This window comes from Meriones unguiculatus, chromosome 10 (genome assembly GCF_030254825.1).
Source record: "Meriones unguiculatus strain TT.TT164.6M chromosome 10, Bangor_MerUng_6.1, whole genome shotgun sequence".
NCBI lineage: Eukaryota > Metazoa > Chordata > Mammalia > Rodentia > Muridae > Meriones > Meriones unguiculatus.
Window position 1 is genome coordinate 19,646,268 of NC_083358.1, and position 14,819 is coordinate 19,661,086.

At 44.0% G+C, this 14,819-nt stretch overlaps 1 long non-coding RNA gene across 1 annotated transcript in view; it reads right to left on the reverse strand.

Moving 5' to 3' along the window:
* The window catches only part of LOC132656818 (uncharacterized), a 225,116-nt gene extending 221,807 nt beyond the window's left edge, over positions 1-3,309 (reverse strand). Inside the window, exon 1 of the long non-coding RNA XR_009594565.1 lies at positions 3,167-3,309. This is a non-coding gene — a long non-coding RNA (uncharacterized LOC132656818). The remainder of the gene's footprint in view (positions 1-3,166) is intronic.
* Positions 3,310-14,819: the final 11,510 nt, after the last annotated feature.

Consider the following 14,819-nt stretch of genomic DNA (forward strand, 5'->3'; position numbering starts at 1 on the left):
CTCACAAAATTAATTAGAAAAATTAGAAGACGCGTGCAAGGAAATGCAGTGTGGGGTTGGGGGAAGACAGATGCTCCAAAGGGCCAGCCTCATTTTGTCTTGATGTCAGAGTAAGCAGATACAAGAGAGGACCAGGGGCTAGTTTCACCTAGGAAGGGACTCTAAGGATAGGAGTTAAGAAAGAAACGAAGAGTCATTTGGTTTCTTTGAAAATCTGGACCTCCCTAAAGCAGCTTTTTTTTTTTTTTTTTTCCTGATTCTTTGCAGGAGAAGGTAAGCTCATTGAACAATGCTGAAAGAATTTTAAAGTCGCTGCTTAGGTAGAGAAGGGCCATAGATTAAGAAACTATGGTTAGTGGTTAGTCCCTTGGAATATAAATGGAGAGGAGCTTGAGATGCACATTTCCCGCCTTGGTGTTCTTCCAAGTGCTGTGTCCTGTGCCAGCAAGACCTGCCAGGTAGCGTTAACACTGCAGATTCTGGAACAGCCAATGATTAAGTGTACTGGTGAGAAGTATGGAAAGCTTGCCATGACTAGATCTACTTTTGAAGAAGTCTTTATGCTTTCTTGACAACTTACAGCTCATTGACCAAAGGCTCAGAGATGGGCTCTGGTCACAAGGCAAGCAGATATGGGGCAATGGCCCATGACGTGGCCTGGTCCAAGAAACTTCACGTGGCCTGTGCAGCCCAGTAACATGGTTAATGACCGTTCAGATCCTTCAAGCCTGTTGATACACTCCCACACAGATGCTGAGAAATGTACAGGCCACAAGGAGCAGAAAACATGGTACCCTGAGTCCTCAAAGGCAAACGGGAAAGCATGGGGATGTGAGGCTATGGACAGGCCAGTAAGAACAGATGCCTAGAAAGGGGGCAGTGAGTCTACCAGACACCCAGGCTTGAACTGGGTGGACAATGCCTCAGAATAGAAATGATGGGATGACTCAGTCACACCATGAGACGGGAACAGCTGCTAGTCCATTGCAGCTGCTTGAAGTCCCCTTAATGTTTTAGTTGATGCTTGGTTGTGTACCGACAAGGATCTTGTCATTTCTTCAAGTGCTGTGGAAACAGACTCTACCACAGGGGAGAGCTCAGAGCATCTCCCTGTCCCCTGAAAGCAACTTTGTGTCACAAAGCATCAAAGTTCTAGCTACCATGAAGAACCCTGTCCATGAGACCTTCACTGTTCTCCCACTGGATCTTAGAGAAGGATGATGTTTTGTGTTTACTCTGAACTTCCAGTCCCTTTCCAGACTTCCCAAGGGGTGGTGCAGGTTCATCGAACCTGGGACCCACAGGCTCCACGTGCCACAAGACAGCCAGGAACTTGGTGCAACAACAACAACAAAATGTAAATCTTGCTGAAAACATTTTGATATTTTATCTTTTTTAATTTTTGGGGGGGAGGTTTTGGGAGTTTGGCTTTTGCTTTTGGAACTTGATCGTGCAGTTTTCGAGAGTGCGCTCTGTAGATGACAACATATCCTGATGTCAGAAGGCTGGATACCTCTGCCACACAGAGGTGAAGGATGTAGCCCTACAGTGGGAGCTGGCATTCAAGCGGAACACCTGCAGCTCGGGGAACATCACAGTTTCAGCTTCAGAATATTTCTAGGCATGGTGGTGAGTTAGGAGCAATTGTCCTATCAGTACCTAGCTGATGTGTGTCGCCCTCTGTGGTCTCTATGTCTCCGTCACCAAGGTTCAATAGTACTAGCAGCACAGGGGAAGCCCAGAGGGTCTTCTGTCTCTGGGGATCTCTTCTGCATTGGGTATACATATGGTTACAGGTTTCCTTCTGGTCAAGACATGGCTGTGGACGTACACAGGCTCAGTGTGAGGAATGCCATGTGAGTCATGTCCGAAGAAAGCAAGTGGCTACACATATCTGCTTTGTGGTGGTGGTGGCTTCACAGTGGTCCTAGACTATGCATCCATTCTCCTCCAATCCCTAAACAGGCACCTGGGGCTTAAGAACCATGTGTCTATCATTGTGTTGGGATTTAACGGGGTGCACAGTTTACTGAATAAGAATATAAGAATTAAAAAAAGGGGGGGGGGAGTCTGCCCTTGATAAGCAAAGACAGCACATGCAAAAACGCATAGCTACACAATGAAAATGTTGTCAAAAGAAAAAGATGGAGGGTAGGGTGTTCCCTCCATTTCGGAAATGTCACCAACTGAATTGCCCATTTTGAGACCAAAGTCAGTGAATACGTAACTGGCATTTCTTCATAGTGCTTTTGACACATTTCTTTCAAAAGTCAAATGAAAATCCTAGAGGAGTAAAGTAGGGTTTATGTTCTCCAGAGGAATAAATGAAGGCTCAGTCATTCTTTTTCTCATAAAGAAAAGAAGGAGAAGGAGAAGGAGAAGGAGAAGGAGAAGGAGAAGGAGGAGAAGGAGGAGGAGGAGGAGAAGGAGGAGGAGGAGGAGGAGGAGGAGGAGGAGGAGAAGAAGAAGAAGAAGAAGAAGAAGAAGAAGAAGAAGAAGAAGAAGAAGAAGAAGAAGAAGTATCCTTCTCTGCCTTGGAAACTGATTTTATTCTAAAGACAACAATGAAAGGGGGGTATATAGGAAAATATGCTTATTGTCTGAGTCAGTGACAGAATTAATAAAAGTCTGATGAATAAATAAATAGAATGGGAAAAACTGCAATGATTTTCATAGCCCATCCTCTAAGCATTTCTCACGTTCCCCTCTCCCTCTTTTTGGTGCCCATCTCAGCATCTCCCGCTCCCCAGCTTTGGAAAGAAAGTACTGTTTTAATCGCAATGTTTCATTTTAATAGCAACAGAATAAGCAGTGGCAGAAGACAAGATGAAGTACACTAAAATGGGAGAATCCATGCGAGAGTCTGTGAAAGTGGAGAAAAGAAATTGTTCACCCCTTCCACTCGTCTCCAAACTGCTTTTTAAAAAGTAATTTATTAATTTTTTTTATTTCCTTCAGCACCAGAGTCTATCTGGGCTTCAAAACCAGTTTCTCCATATTTTTTTTCTAGAACCAAATCATGTTTTTGAGTGTGCACAAAAACATGGCAGCGATTTTTTTTTTTTTTTTAAAAAGGTAATTATCAGAGGAAGGAAGGAGAAAGAAAATAAAGAGAGATGGCACGGGGGAAGTAGGCCAGATGAAGACAAAGCAAGGCTTAACCCACCTGGAGAGCAAATCGGACCAGCAAGGCACTCTCAGCCAATCGCCGGGGTCTGCCGGGAAGGGAATCGGCATGGGTTCATTTGGCCGAGGAGTGTGTTTCATAAACCTTACGGTGCAGCTATGAAAGCTATCAGGATCTTCCCACGTTTCCTGTCACTCCGTAGAGACTGGCTGCTAGAGTGGGGGCTGGGGGGGAGCGCCGTGGGGAGAGGACGTGGAGGGGGAAGAGGTTGGTTAGGTGGCCGGAGCCAGAACTGACTCCCGTGGTAAGCGGACTCATGCAGGCATTTATTTTAAGTGCATATACAAAAGGAAAGGAGGAGGAGTAAAAAAAAAAAAAAATACCCAGTGTATTCCTTTTGGGTCATGTGAGGGAGCCACTGGCAAAGATAATAATATATGAAGGGAAAGAGAGAAGGAGAGAGACAGGGGGCTGGGCAATAGGCTTTCTATTATCCTGGGTACGGCGAAGCTCACTGAGGCAGCTGGAAGATTAAATTAAATATTATATCTGCTGACCCTATTGCCATGGTTACCGGACAGCGGAAAATATTAATCAACCTAAGTCTTTTCAGATGAATGTGCGTGAAGAAATACAATAAATATAAATATATACGTGTGCCCTCCCTGCTCCGCTGTCTGTCTAGATGCGGAATGGCAGCAGGGCTCACCTTCGGATGGAAGAGATAAACAAACCACAGACCCCATCGGCTCCCCGGGAGGTGGGTGATGACACTCCGAGCCAGCAGGGCCAGAGGTGGGGGACTGACCTCTGTTCTCACACATGGGCTCCTTCCTGTGGGGCCCCTCCCGGAGAGGGGCTTGAGTACACAGGGTCAAACAGATGTTTGCCTTTCGGTTCCGAGGGCACCTGTCCACTTCCGCCCAGACAGCCACCCGGTACGCTGGGACCAGTTCTGACCTACACTGAAGGAAACAAGAAAAGGGCACGAGGCACGGAAAAAAGAAGAAGAAGAAAAAAAAAAAATGAAGTCAGAAGCCCAGACGTGCAGGACGAAAATGAAGCTATTCCAGTCTGTTTTCCAATGCGCCCAAATGGCCCGAAGCTTAATTTATCCCCCGAGCTTAGAAGACAGCGTCAGCTCAGTCCCATCATCTCTGACTCCAGGATTTTGCCTCTTGCATTGCTTTCCATGGCAAATGGGGTGTGGTGTTCCTGTAAAGGACTGTCACCCGCTCCAAGGTACAAAACATGAGGTGGAAAAGGACGAAGGGTAACCTGGGAGCACGGATAAATTAAACAAGTTGGTTCTCTGAGCTCAATCTCCCTCTCCACGCATGAGGACGGGCACTTGGCTACTGAACAGCTCTTTTCTTCCATCCACCATCTTCTGTGTTCCTACTGTGTGCAAGGCTTCTTAGTGGGTCTTTTTTTTTTCTTTCAAAGACAACAAAGGTTGAGGAGTTGCCGCTGTGGCAGTTAGGGAGGAAAGGGCCTCAACGTTTATCTCATTCAAATGACCCCACTTTACAGACTAAAATAACAGAACCCAGGGTTGAAAAGGGGTTGCCGTCAGGTCCACCCATTTCGCTGTAGGCTGGGTCTTTTGTGGAATCTGGAAAGCCCTGGCATTGTGGGTCTGCGGGGAGTCTTACTGGTTCCAGAATAGCCCTGGGCGCCCTTTGACCGACACCGTTTCTGTAAGGATGCCTAAGAAATCCAACAGTGAAGCAATTTCTGATCTTTCCTACCTCATTTCTCTTAACAACTCTGTGCTCCCGCCTGTCGGACCACGGGTCACGGAGCCCTGGCTTCCTGATCCCAGTCCTCCTGTTGGATATGCCCATTTTTTGGTTAACATAGAGTTCTGAGAAATTTTTCTGGAGTCTAGTATGGACCTGCTAACAATGCACACATATAGTTGGAACATTCCAAAGCCATGAGACCAAAGCTGGTTTCTGTGATAGGCCTGTCTAAGATCCCTCCTTGCCCAGAGCCACGGGGGTTCAGACGGTTTTTCTCTTAGTTAAGCCTTCACCCCATGTAGCCTTGACTGAGACCAATCAGCCTTCTTCCTCCTGCTTAGGTGCAATTTGCACAGTAGGTGATATTAACTTGGTAGCTAAGTCCCCTTGTGCAGCCGCGACAACCACAGGGTCCTCAAAGATGATGGGAGACAGCAGGTTTATGATCCTGTAAATTATTTCCCCATAGTAACAGGGAGATTACACACTTTAATATGCGTGCAGCAGGAGAAGGCTCTCTTTCTGGCTGAACCAAAGTGACTGTGTATTTTGTGTCTAAAAAAAAAAAAAATCCTAAACTGTGCATTCTAAAGCGTGTAATGGACAGCATTTCCTATAGGTATCTCACAGGACTCATCCGGCTCCTTCCCCAGATTTAAACTGTATCTTCATCCAAAGGAACTCCCTTTGTCTCCAGGATTTCCGGTTATACGTGGACACTCCTGGGACCTGTTTAATACCCGTTCCGATTTTAGAAAGCCTTTGTGTCCAAATGTCTGCATAAATCTCTTTACATTTCTTTAGATAGCCACCATCTGATTCAAGCAGGTGTTTGATGAGAGGATGTGTGAAAGTGCGTCAGGAAAGAAGTTGGGGGGGCCTGTCCATAGGAAAATGAGGTGGTGTGAAAGATCAAGGCTGGGTTGTGTTGACTGTTTACACTTTGACGGTGAGTCTATTAGCCAGATAATTCCAGGTTCACTATGGAATGCTTCTCATCCCACAGAGACCTCTGGAGGAAGTCTCCACCACAGAGGGCACAGTGGGAAATATACCGGATCTCTAGCAAAGAAAGCCTGATATTTGTTTCTACCAGTATTTAGCTGTATGACTACAGAAAAAGAAGGCCTTCTCTGTCTGATCCTCAGCGGTCTTAGTAATAGTATAAAATAATTACGTCATGCTTTCAAACATTTTTTTCATGAGGTTGAGTTAAATTGATATCTGAATATAATAGATGTTCAATGAATGTCAGGCCTAAGGCTGGGGTAGGGGTGATAATGCTGTTCTTTGGAAAGTGCTTAGGGTGGAAATATTGCTATCAATGTGAAACAATTGCTCCCCAATATCTACTGATCCTCTTGGTAAATCAAACCCATCACGCCCACCCAACATTCTAGACAATGCTGAAGTAAAGCTCATAGAGAACTTTGGTCTTGACTTTCTCTGTAAGAGGGGAGAAGGAACGTGGAGGTTTGTGAAGCCAACATGCTTAGGATGAAATTTCCTTTTTTTTTTTTTCTCAATAAAAAGTAGTTGGATTGCACACTCAGGTTCATTTGTTTGCTCATCTTCATACATATTTTTCAGAAGGAAGGAGAATAAAGAGGATGAAGAGAGAAAGGGGGAGGAAGAAAGAAGGAAGAATAACAAGATGAAGAAAAAGAAAGAAGAACAGGAGGAAGAAGAGGTAGAAGGAGAAGGAAGAAGATATATGAGGAAGAGATAGAAGGAAGAGGGAGGGTGAGGAAAAGAAAAACATGCAGGAATAAGAGAAGAAAGAAAAGGGATAAGATTGAAGAAGTAAAAGGAGAAGGAATAAGAGGAGGAGGAAGGAGGTAAAAAGGAGGTAGGAGGAGGTGGAAGAGGAGAAGGGGGAAAAAAGGAAGAAGACATTTGGGGGAAATGGTTAAGTCCACTGTTCTGGCCTCCTGCGGGTGGAAAGACACATGCCACTTTGTCCAGCTGTCCCTACAGGCATGTAAGTCTGGCAGAGCAAGCACAGACAACTGTCACTTTCTCACATGGAACCGGTTAAGGCGAACAGCATAAACTGAACTTTGTGTAGCCATGAACCATGTTCAATTCACTCTCCACCACCCAGCAAGTCACCATCAAAAACGGGCACAGCACAGAGCAAACAGGAGACACTGGAAACACGAGAATGAGAGACTTTACTGTCCAGACATGAATGAAATCTGTGGCTCAGTGAGACATCGGTCTTAAATGACAAAAATAGAGGCAGCATGTGTCTGTCCTCTTTTATCAAAGGGAGCTATGTGCCTTTGACAATTCTACCAGAATTAGAACTGTGTGGAGGGTCTGCTGTGTCTTTGGATAGATGTCAGTAAAAAAGATAGTTCTATGCCAAACTTATAGAAGGACCAAATACTAACATTCAGGGAAACTTCTAGACTCTTTGATGGGCAGATAAATCTAGTGGTGATGGATCTGATCCACCCAAATGTCATTTTTTAGAGAAACAAGAGTGCAGAAAAATTGATAATAATCTATTAGGTGTTCTTCAGGTCTTCCTCCTCTGGCACAACTAAGTTGATTTTGCTGCTGCTGCTCTTGGGAATGTGTTGGCTGGAATGATGGTCCATTAGTTATCTGACTCGCATTGCTGTGACAGGATGTTGGAAAAGAGCAACTTCAGGAAGGAGAGGCCTACTTTGGCTCACAGTTTGAGAGCACAGCCTATAATGGCAGGGAAGGCTGGAAGCAAGAGTGCCTTCAGCGGCCAGGCACAGCGGTGTACATCTGTGATCCCGGCACTCAGGGAGGCGGAGGCAGGCGGATCTCTCTGAGTTCGAGGTCAGCCTGGTCTACTAAGTGAGGCAGGACAGCCAAGGCTACACAAGGCTACCTGTCTTGAAAAAAAAATAGTGGCTCCAGCTGGGCTAGCAAGGAAGTGAGCGACATGCCACATGTGTCCACAGTCAGGAAACGGGGAAAGATGAATGCTGGTGCATCAGGCTTGCTTGGTCCCTGTTCCAACTTTAATTTCATCTGGTGTCCCAGCCTGTGGGAGCATGTGACCTATGCTCAGGCCATATCTCTCTTCAGTTAGACCTTTCTGGAAACATTGCCAGAGACATACTCAGAGGCCTTTCTCCCAGGTGGTTCCAAATCCAGTCAAGTCAACAGTGAAAATAACCATCACAGGCAGCTAGGGGAACAGAGCACTTTCATGTCAGGGCTCTGCCCATTCAGTTTATTCTTTATGAAATACCCGTTCTAACCAAAGAACTTGCCCATAAAACCCAGATCTCAATGTTTCTGTAAGTGATCAAATTGTAATACTGTCCACTCAGTTCTCATCTCTTCTTCACATGCCTCTTCCTGTCGCTGATCTACCAGTCGGTTCCTATAATTTTTCTGGGCCCGTTTATAAAGAAGGTCACACTGCGCGATCCTGCATGACATCATCACTAAATACTCCTCAGCACTTTGTTTCCCCTGCGTGTCAGACGGCCTTGCTTTCTTCCTGTCCTTAATGTGTCTACTGGGTCAATTCTAGACTTTTGGGTACATTGCTCCTTTTCCTTAGAGTCTGCTCTCTCTCTCTCTCTCTGTCTCTCTCTCTCTCTCTCTCTCTCTGTGTGTGTGTGTGTGCAGATGTACATCATGTGTATGTGTTGATAGTGAAAGCCTCAAGTGCTTTTCATGTGTTAATCAGGGTTTTTTTTGAGACAGCGTCTCAGTGGCCGGAACTCATCAAGTATGCTAAACTTACTGGCCAGTGATCCCGGATGCCTGTTTTCATCCACCTCCCCAATACTGGACTTACAAGTGTGTATCGCCACCCTGAGCCCCTTTTCACCTGGGACCTGAAGACTCAACTCCAAGTGTTCAGCCTTCAGGACAGCTTTATGCACTGAGCTATCTCCCTAGCTCAGGCTACATTTTCTTACGGGCGTGGTGTGGTGGCATCCTTCTCGTTATGATCTGGACTCTGATGTCACTTGTTCCAAGGAGGCATTCCTGATCAACACGCTGTGAGCACGCTCTAGGCATTTGCTCTCCTATCACTCTATTTTAATTTCTCTTGCAGCATGGATCGTTATCCAACATTTTCCATGTTTGTTACTTAAACGGTCTATTTTATCCCATGGAAGGGTAAGCATTAGGACAGTGGGGACTGTCTTTGTTGTTGAGCCACTGCATCCTCTACCCCGGCTACTAAGTAGTAAGTACTTTATAAATTTATATTGAGAGATGAATGTCGTGACATATGCCTGTGATTCCAGCACATGAAGGCTGGGGCAAGAGGATCACACGTTTGAGGCCTGGGATACTTAGCAAGACTTTGTATTAAATAACACATGAATCTATCTATCTATCTATCTATCTATCTATCTATCTATCTATCTATAATAGCCATCTTGAACAATTCTGTCATAATTCATCCCTTTGGAATTTATTCTGCCCTCCCATAGCATCTCCAAGAGTTCAGTAGTCTTAACATTTCCAACACCTTTCAAACAACTAAGAAGCCTCCTCTGACTCTCAAGGATAACTCTTAGATGTGACACCCATTAAGTCACAGACTTCCCAAATGCAATGCCATAGAGTAAAAGTTCTCATTCCAAAATGAGGAACAGGAGAATAGCAAGGAAAGACTGGAGCAAAGCAAGACTAAAATGCAGCAAGGGGGAACACTAAATCCCCCATGTCTCATGTCCAGCATCTTGAACATGTGATACTGTGATGGGAACTCCAGTGAGCTTGGCAACCACTGCCCTTAAGCCTTGACATCTGTGACTTTGCCATCTGTGATCTGCATAGGCCCTTCCTTGAATTCCCTCTGCTTACTTGTGGCTATCCTTGGCACATGTTGTCATGTCTCCGTCCCCGTCTCCATGCTTCCGCCATTTCCAATATCCTAGCATTTCCACCGCAATGGAGTCTTTCTTGTTTTACCAGCTCCATGCAATACTCTTTTGGGGGCTTCCCACGGGGACTCTGGTCCTGTCACCTGCTGTGTGAGCTCCTAAGTTTTCCTAGAAGATCTGGGTGGAAGCCACCATGACCCTATAACTCTTCTATTTTGCATACTAGAAAAAAAAAACACTATCGTGTGGATGACCCCAAAGTCTATCAATGGTTGAAGTGGTAGCAAAGCCACTCTGGACTATGGCTAGATTGGCCTCTGACTACCTGGGTAGTTTATCTCCAACAAACAGCATCGTAAGTAGCTGTGTAAGCAGTGTCCAGGATGCCCAGCAACAGTCTGTTCTCAGTGGACTATATTTTTCATGAGTGTATACGTTCACACGATCAAAACTGCAATGGGCGGAGGCTCTCTGAGTTCAGGCATTGCCTCAAGGTATATCTGCTCTCAGTTCACTGTAGAACAGTTGCTTTCTTTTTCACCTTTTCATAGCCATGCCTCCTTTGTCACCAGCTTTACGGTCACTTCATCTTGCTCAAAATGTAAGTTTTGAAACCTTCCTTCCTATGTGTTCACAATCCTCACTGGAAATCTGGTAAAAAGCAGCCAATCTGAACCATGCCGAAGCCCATGTGCTGGGCTACCTTGAAATTTATTCCATCACGTTAATCAAACTCAGTTTCCTGCAAAGTTTTGGTGTAGACAAACTACATGCCACAGAATCTCATGAAGAGTCTCTGCTCACACTCCTAGTCAAATCCTTGCTCCCACCTAGAATCTCATGAGTACAGTCTTTCCCACCCATACCTTCTGACCTCCCTCCCACCAGAACGACGCATCAAGCTCTGCTAAGAGCATCCCAGGATTTCTAGAGCTCCATTCTAAACTCCTCTGGGCAGATGTAAGTGGATTGGATGGCACGAAGCACCAGACATTCTTTTAGGACTCCCAGCTGTTGGGACCTAATTCCTCTAGCTAGGTCCCTTCTTCTAAGGTTTCTAGAATCTCCAAATAGCACCACAAATAGGTTATTAAGGCTTCTGAAGGACCTTGCAAATTCAATCAGAGCAGGCAATATTATGGAACATTACTTCACACAGGAAGAAATACACAAGCCAAAGATAAATGTTATTGGTAATTATTATTGTTACTTTATACTTCTATTTCTACAAGTAGACACTGCTCAAGAAAAAAACTCCAGTGGGCTAGGATTGTAGTTTGGTTGGTAGAGTACTTGCCTAGCATCTATGAAATCCTGGGTTTTAAGCAGTGCGTGAAAGCAAGGATGGTAATATGTACCTATTATCCAAGTACTTGGGGAATGGGAGCAGGAAGATCATCAGAAATTAATACTCATCCTTGGAATATAATCAGTCTGAGGCCAGCCTGGGCTATATGAGAGCCTGTTTGAAAAATCAAAGAACGAACTTTGCATCTATCATTTATGTGGCTGTCAAAAACCCTGTGGTTATTCCTCTTACATAGTAACTTACAGACGCTCAAAGAAGATAATCATCGGTGTTAGACATCAAATGACCAGGCTAAGTAAAGTAAGGCCTGGGACAACCTCCCCTTGAGTACCTATGTTTCCCTTGTTCTATGTCTGGAAGCCCAAGGTGGAAGGCTGGTCAGGGGTGGGCCACTGAAGTGGGTAGCACTGTTGCAAATTATCGACTGCTCCCCCGTCTATGCCAGAAATGTCGCTGTTTTAGCCTTCCTCTGCTCTTCCTCCCTTCTGTCAATCCCCCACATATGTGACCACAGTCGAAATTTGATAGTGGTTGACCTGGCCTTAGTTAATTTACTACCTTGAGATTCCAGTTTCCTTGTCTCCTTGTGCATCTAAAAACCCTACATTTTGATAAGTAAAGCACGGTCTAGCACAGCCATTATAAAATGTATATGCCAACATGCTTTTCTGAGGTTCTTCTATGCTTTCCCAGAATGCTTTGTATCTCGTCGAGGCCCAGGAATATACTTTCTGAGGACCTCCCTTCCATGTCTTTATCTACATAACTTCCATCGACTCAAATCGGATTTGTGTGTGCAGAAGGGCAGCACAATGAAGGCGCAGCAAGTCCTGTGATCGTTATGTTCAACTCCCCAAGCTGCCAGTTACCAGTTCTGTACAGTCAGGGATGTGAAGGACTGATGACTGCCAAGCCCAATATGTAAAGCAATTCCCAACCAGCACACATGGGGTGGAGGTCCAAAGCAAGGCTTCAACTAGCATAGAGAAGCAGAAGGCTGAGAGAAAAGGAGAAGACAGAAGAGAGGATGGCAAGTATGACAATGTGCAGAAGAGGCTGGAAAATAATCTCTTGAAATGGTCTATGGTGAAAAAACTTGGGAAAGGGCGCTATTTAAAATGTTATGGGAGAATCTGGGCCTCTGTTTAGAAGATATTTCTTTGAGGTCTGCCTTTGTCTAACAATTTTGATCATCTGGCCAGCTGTTTAAATGCAGGGATGGTGTGGCTGGACTGATGGGCTCCATCTGTCAAATAAGCCCATCTGGAAGATGATGTAGAGACAGTTACAGTGTTGCCACCCCCTTGTAAAAGCAAACATCATGTTTCCAACAGTTTCTTGCCATTCATGGACTAGGGCACTAAAGCCAAGTGTTCCCTAGGAAATAAATTAACAATAAAATACAGAAAGCCGGGAACACAGGTCAACACCTCTCTTGCTAACTCTTCACCATCCTCTTGGATGCTGAACCATAGACTTTCTTAATAGTCTACTGCAGTGACTTCTACAAATACATTTTAAAATGTTAAACAGGCTGTGCCAAAACCCAGCATCTAGTACTATCACCATCAGGAAAGAGAACAGGATTGAATTGCTTTTTGCAGCTAGAGCTATCCACAGGAAATTAAAGCAAAAAGACATTTACAACCAGGACTTAAATTCTCTCATAACTGATGTCCATGGAACAGTATAGTTAGAAAACATCAGCGCGCATACATACATGTGCAAGCACGTACACATACTTACAAACTAACTGCCCACAAGAGATGTATATACACACTCACAAAAGGATATTTAAGTTGTACCAAATTTTAGTATGTTTCCACCACATGCAAACAACTGGATGCCCTATGTTTTGAATGTGTCTTGCCACTGCAGTACGATAGTGCTAGCAAGGTAGAACATAAGGGTGAAAGGGCACGGTCCAGGAAGGCCTCTTACCTTATCTACGGCAGCCAAGACAAAGGAAGACAGGGCTAGAAATGATTATCCGAAATGTGAGTACAGAGGAAGAGGGAGAGAGGGAGACAGAGAAAAAGAGAGTGAGAGAATACTAGAGACAAGAGGAAAGACCCATCATACAACGGCATACCCACAATGACACTTCTTAAGTATGTCTACTTCTTTTACCAAAGGCATTTACCATTAAGAAAAGATTTGAGTAATAATACGTTCATATTTAGAAGGCATGTTTTTGCAACTGTTAAAGACGGAAGGCTATTTCTAGGAAATTTCTAGGTTTGCTATCAATGTGATCAGACTGGAAAAAAAATTGATACTTTTTAAAGGAACTAAAGAGCAAATCACATAGTTAAAAATGAACCAACACATAAAAACATTTTCTGCCACTGCAGACTGGTTTGTGTGGACACATTTTGTAAATTAGAGTTGATCTCATGCCAAGCACTTTTTCAAAGAGTCAAGTGTGGGATGGAAAACTGAAGTGTTCTTTTTGGTAATGAGCTTAAAACCTCAGTGTGTCTTTTTATAATTGTTATGTTTTACAAGAATGTCTTATCCCCAAAGTTCCAGTTCCCAAAACTGACCACAAATGGCACCAAATCTGATACAGCAGGCTTGGGATTGTCCTTAGTCATGTGTTCATCCAAGGTGAGGAACTAAAGCCATAAAAGCAGAAACTAGGAAACGGATCCAGAGTTTGGCTACATTTTTGTATCAAGCCACGATGAACTATGAGTTTTCACTAAAGCAGGAGATGAATTTGGAGAAAATTATTAAATAACTGTCTTGGTAAATTTTTGATTCATAAATGTTGATCTCCTTTCCATGGGTTTGGAAGAGAAGCTGAGGTAGCTTTCAGATCCCATCTGGTTTTTCTCACCTCTTGGCCTCTGATGCTTCCTAAGAGTCTACTGTCTCCACTTATCATTTCTACAAACATCTGGTGCAGATGTCCAACACACGCTCACAGTAGATGTGAAACTAATGTTTATAGACTGAACGAAGCACATCTTCCACAGAGTTAAATGTAAATTTATTTAGCATCTTCTATTTACATTGAAGGAAAAATAATCATAAAGAGACTTAGTTCAAGTTTTGTTTTGTTTTGTTTTGCAAGACAGTGGTAGATAATACACTGAAAAGAAAAGGACAGGAACCTTAATAAACCAGGGTGATGATGGACTTCTGTTTGAGCTAATAATGGCCCTGAAGATACAAACATATTGAATTAGAGGCCCAGGGAGAGTGAACCTGTATGAAAAAAAAAATCCTCTGACCTTGTGACAACTCTAGAATACTGTATATAATACCTTAAAATATTACAAAGCCAGAAACAAAAGCACAACAAATAAAAACAGAAGAATTCCAATGATGTACCTGAAATTAGAGAATCCTTGCCTTCAACACTTAGCCTTACAACTAGGTCTGGCTATTAGCTAGTTTGTTGGTTGGCTGCCATCATAGATTAGATGACAATGCAGTTACTAACATAGATCTGCCACTTGCCAGTCAAGCAACTTCATCAATGCAAAGACTAACATCTTCCATAAAGGGTGCTGTAATATTTAGATTGGATAGTGACATAAGCAAAGCTCACTGAGTGTGAACCGTCCTTTTTAACAGCACTGACAGTAACAATGACAGCCAGAGCCATTTGTTCTACTGAAACACTGCACCATATCTCTGACAGGGTAGGCACAGTCAATCCCATCTCTTATAAACTGATGGCATGGTGGGGTGGGGTGTATACAATATTTATGATTCACACTCAATCCCATATTTAATCTATTTCCAAGCCCCCACACCACTCTCTTATGCCCTGGAAATTCTCATGGAAG